The following is a 6000-nucleotide window of genomic DNA, read 5'->3' as shown; positions in this document are numbered from 1 at the left end:
GGCATCATGAGTCGGTGAAACCAGCAGAGAGCGTCACACGTCGACGTCAGGTTCCTATTTTCGGGAAAAAACTAGTTATTTTTTAAACTTCATAAAAATATTTACTAGCGCATATAAGGGCACGCACGTATTTGAATCTTTTAGTCATCTGACTGGATGTGTTCCGTCTGATTCGATGTATTTAAAAGCAAAATAGAACTTAAAAAATATTCATAAATTGTGGGTTTTTTTAACCTTTCCGTGTGGTTTTTGTATATTTTTTTATCAAAAAATTATTGAAAAAATTGCATATTTAATTTTTGATTTGCCTATAAAGCAAAAGTTGGTAATATTATTTTTTAGATAGCAGACTTTTATTTTGTTATTTTTTTATTTTTAAATGCTTTGCTGAACTTAAAAGCTTCTTTTTTACGAGGGTTCGCAACACCAGAGTTCATATATACCCTCAGGGTGCCGGTGTTTTTGAAAAAAAGCCCATTTGTAAGTATGTCGGGTTCGAATGCCGGGTCGCTGGATTCGAACCCGGGACCTTTACCTTAGAATGATGAGCGCCGTGTCAACGCCTAAACCATTGCGGCCACCGGCGCCCCCTTTCGAATTTCTTTGCATCCGCAGTTAAAAATAAACTGCCTCCTATATGGAAAAAGACGACTTCCTTATTATTAATAAAGCAATTATATAACTGCTAGCATTCTGAGTGGTTTATGAATATACTTTGTTCGTGAGATTATCAAAGCCTCTCGAAAAAATTAATTTTTCAAGTGACTTGGGATTAGTGTTTTTAGAATAACTTTTTTGATATTTCATGTCGAAAAATATAAAGACACGTGTTGAAACGTTCTTGTCAACGGAGAACATGAATGATTGTTTAGTACAAAATAAGAAGACTACTCTGACCAGGCAAGGCTATTTTCACTTCATTCACGACAATAAATACGTTCACCCAAAATAAGAAATATGCTTTTGCTATCCTCCTAACCTGATTGATGCGATAGATCTGTCAGTGCTCGAGTTTGCTCACAAACCGAGTCCATACACCTTTAACCATTCGCGCAAATAAATACATTCACACAATTAGGTAGTCGCCAGGGTGATGTTTCGCCAGTGACTAATCTTGAATCAAACTGCAAATATATTTAAAACTAAATAACCTAGATTACTCTGGTCTTTTTGTTTCAAGTTTTCGTTGAATTTTTGTCTTCTTATTTTGTGATAAAATTTAATCACATGTTACACATAAATAACTGTGTGGTAGTGAGAATAATAACCAGACCATGTGGTGTGTGTAATTAGTTAGCGTGAATGGCAGAGTTTATCCCCAATTAATAGGAGGAAAGTATCGAGTACTTAGGGTAGTTTGAATGAATGTTATTTATTAGCGTGAATGGAGGGGCATATCCCAAATTATCCCGAGGAATATTGAGTACTCTGTGGTCATGAATGCTATCCAGACTATCATGTTTTTATCTTGTCTCTGTGTTTCTGTTAATTTGTGTTTGTTATTTGTCTTCTTTATTTTTTTTTAATTTTATCCACAATTAACGAGATCCTGAGGTAGAGATAGGTTAGCAATAGGATAAAGAAAAGGGAGATGGAATCAAGAAAATAAATTAGTAAGCTAAGGAACAGATTGATCGATGTAGTTTGCCTCCCGTAATTTTTTTAATAAATTAATTTTTTTTACTTTTTAATTCACCAAATAATTATTTCTATTGCTACTTTGAACATCTTGAACCATCATTTTGCCTTTTGAACCTATCATTCCACTACTCGTTAACTTCTCTGTGTTAAAGATTACATCGTTCATGTCTCCAGTAGAAAATGTATACATCTGGAGTTTTTTGTATGTTTCTCAAGCTTTTGACAATGTACGGCATAAAGGACTATTATACCAATTAAAACAATTTTTCCCTTTGCAATAAATAAGGGATGAGACTTCTGCGATGAAGGAAGTGGTTGCAGGTGTGCCACAAGGGTCAGTACTCGCTCCGCTGTTGTACAGAATTTTTACGTCTGATATGCCGAACATCGAGAATGAACCGCCACATACGGAAATGATCGTATTAACAAGTCATCCCTCTTCTACACATGTTTCACTTATGTTGTAAAATCACATACCAACAATTGAAAAATGGAGCAATATTTCCATTTTTAAAGTTTGAAGTTTAAATTAAAGACCTAGCACATACCTATACAATGGACCTGTTCCTCAATCCGACAAAATTAGCCATTTGGGACTTACATTTGATAGAAGACTAACTTGGAATCCATTAACGATTAAAAAATAGACACACAACAAACGATTTAAAATGGTTTATCACCTAATCAACCGACAATCAAAAGTACCATTAATACCAAAACTTTCGACATACAAATACCTACTCTGACCTATTTGGATGTACGGTGCCAAGCTTGTGAATCAATCAAATATTCCAATATTCAAAGATTACAAAGTTTTCAATCCAGAAGTTTAAGAAAAATTGTTTCTGCCCCTTTTTATATAAACAATAACGCATTCCATTTAGCTCTTCACATGATATCTGTTTTTTTCATCCAAGAAAACATATTACAGAATATTAATTAAGGTTTTTAGTTGAGATAAAACATTCAGTGTCACGAGCGGGATTCGAACCCACGACCTTCGGCTAGATACGCCGCTACTCTACCGCTTGAGCTATCCTCGACCCACTCGGACACTAACTTCCCATCTTAACCCCACCTTTTGAATTTTTTTTCCTCCGTTTTGCTATTTTTCAAATGTCGTGTAATCTATTTGATTCTCGGCGACAATTGAAATGGCCACGGAGAGCTTTAGTGAAGATATATTTCATTTTAACTTATTCAATTCACTAGTTTTCGTGGTCCGCTTGACCAATTAATATCTTTCAATTAATTAAGGTTTTTAGTTGAGATAAAAAATTCAGTGTCACAAGCGGGATTCGAACCCACGACCTTCGGCTAGATACGCCGCTACTCTATCACTTGAGCTATCGTGACTTCGATCCACTCGGGCACTAGCAGAAATACGATTACTCCATTCCCAACAATTACAACGTGAAAGGATTTTTCATTGTATTAATCAAATGTATAAGAAATCAGTAATCAAATGTATAAGAGACCTCTTAAATGATTAATATTAATATATAATATTATTAATCTAGAGCAGCTGCCAATGGATAGCTTTCGCTATAACACCCGTAATACCACAAACATAAATTGAAATCCAATCTGCTCGTTGTATATAATACATGTACAGTTGTAGATAAAAAATAAATTAAGTCAAAATAATTTTATTTAATTTAAATTTTTCGTAAAATTTTCGCCTGTCGAAACTTGAAATGGTGCTTGTTTATTTGATATCTTCTTTGTTTTCTTATTAATCCTAGGGTAGGGCTTTATCTCCGTGGATCTGCATCGGTTATCATCTAAGTGAAATGACTTAATAATTAACGATTTATTTCACGTAAGACCTGACGAACTTTTGTAAAAGTGTAGGATTGGAGGTATTTAGTAAAGAATATCCTTGATTAATTTTTTAAACCCCTTTACTTTTCTAACGAAAAATACACTTACAGATACTTAAATTAAAAATTTAAAGATAACTTTCATCTAGGTTCTATCTTAGGTCGAAAAAAGATGATCAGAACTGTTTCTAAATTTCATTTTATAGGAGATAAAATGAAAAAATGTTTCTTTCCATTGGGATTTGTACAGCGATCCGTACGGACAAGAGGGTATGTCAGCTATTATAGATTATAAGTTGTACGACCCAACATAAATTTGTCACGGGTTCAAATTATTTAGGGCCGAGTCAGGACAGCACCTGGGCGGGATGAGGTCATTCCCTAGGGGCGGGGCTCCTATGGTCAATTTGCCACGGAAACAGTATCTTTTCACTTGACTCCTCCTTCTTTTGAACTAGGCGATCCTAGTTTTTCTTTCAAAAGTCTTCTTATATTTCAACCAAACTATAAAAACGATACAGAAACTATATACATAAATATGACATGTACAATGAAAATTGTCGGCAGTAAGCGGCGTAGTTAGAAAAACTAAAAGCTCTGTCAAAATCGAATTGAATTTTTGTTAATAAATTTTACGTAAGTCAAGGAGATATTAGTACAAAAAAATGAACTAAAAGTTTTTCCTTTGTTCTGATAGGTTTTAATGTAATTAATTAATATCTATGTCTCTGGTCATGTCAATTACGGCAGTGGGTTAAGAGACATACGCGTTTCGGTCCAACGCCATATTCTGTCGGATTCATTCAAATAACATTAAAATTCAAGGGCGACTGAAACTAGACCGTCAGAGAGGCGAGAGAGAGGGTCTGTGAGACAGACAGAGAGAGAGAGGGAGAGAGAGAGAGAGAGAGAGAGAGAGAGAGAGAGAGAGAGAGAGAGAGAGAGAGAGACGAACAAGGAATGATCGATTTTGACCAAACTACTGCCTCTGTGATGTTATATGTCCCAAAAATATTACCAAAATTTAACAATGTACCTTTCATTAACCCATTATTTAAAATATTAAATAATTACCTCTTATAAGTTAGTGATTAGCGTTTTGATTGAATTCCGTATTGAAAAACCATTGAGTATGAGGCTAATCAGAAGGAAAATAACCTAGTTCCTACTTTTGACTTTTAAATAATACTTCCTCATCATGACCTTGAAACTTTAATTATAAAATAATACAAAATAGGAACAAATCTTCACTATTTGGAAGCCTATGGTTTGAAGTATTACAATTTAAATACAGACATCATATTGCACCAGGAGGAACAGGACGAGTGAATTTTATTACAAAAATATCAAAGCCCTTATAAAGACGACATGTTTCTCGACAGGTCGACGAATTGACTGTTTTCTTTTTAATTGGAAACATTACTGATCTTTTTTAAAAAAGTGGACCGGATCATCAAAAATTCAACTTAGGACTTCATGGCCTGGGATAGGGTAGATAGGGATAAAATAGGGGACCACAGGGCCTTTTGCACCTTGACCTGTGGAGATCTATCGTACTTCCCTGTTTGTTTTATAACTCACTGGCTATTTTCAGGTTGTTAATCAACCTCCATAGATTTGCCAGCGGCTCCTTATTAGTGTAGGATCTTGTTTTCCTGCCCTAGTTGCAAGACCTGCTCCTACATAGACATAGAAACATAAAATGTGTTCTGCGGTCTCCTCCTCTTCCTGGCAGTATCTGCACAGTGTTCCTTCTGTCTGTACCCCTATCCTACGTGCCTTCTTAAGTAGCAGTTTCCTGTCAAGAGTCCAACCAGAATCCTGGTTCGGTTGCGGTTGCCTTCCAGTAATTCCTTTGGAAGTTTTGCGGATGGTCCTATGAATCTTTTCCTCATACCTATCGTATTATTCCACGATGTTTTGGTCTCAGTAAGGATCCATTTTAAGATGTATCCTCTTTTGTGGAAAGATGGGAGACCACAGTAGGGTTCAGGACCTAGAGATCCATGTTGGCTTTCTCTTTGGCCAAATATCAACTTTTTCGTTGCCTTTACGCCCAGAATGCCCAGGGACCATCATGGCTTGGGATAAGTGAGTGACACCAAGATCTGACCCTGCCATATGACCTATGGTTTTCGATGCATAGAAACTTTGAGAAAGTGAACATGTTGGCAAAAGAAAGCCATTATCCATAAATGGATCTTTAATGAGTCAAAAACCTGGTGGGACAATACTCGAGGCTAGAAGCTCGCGAAGATATTCAAAGGAGAACTATCCGGAAGAGTATGAATAGTTAGTAATTAAGAGTAGTATAACAGATCCAGATTCTGTTGGACTCCTGCAGGGCACTGCCGCCTGGGAAGGCATATGCACAAGATTAGAGTACAGGCAGAAGAAACGCTGGGTACTGCCAAAAAGAAGAGGAGACCATAGAACACGTTTTATGTTTCTGTGAAGGTGATCTTTTCCCGTTGTGATGAACAAAACACTTTCATCTCCCTTTATAGAAGGTGTTCCTCAGTGTTCAATATTTGAT

The sequence above is a fragment of the Cimex lectularius genome, unplaced genomic scaffold, assembly GCF_000648675.2.
Source record: "Cimex lectularius strain Harlan isolate CLEC.00 unplaced genomic scaffold, Clec_2.1 scaffold126, whole genome shotgun sequence".
Classification (NCBI taxonomy): domain Eukaryota; kingdom Metazoa; phylum Arthropoda; class Insecta; order Hemiptera; family Cimicidae; genus Cimex; species Cimex lectularius.
The sequence above is the reverse complement of the archived record's forward strand: the minus strand, read 5'-3'. Positions refer to the sequence as shown.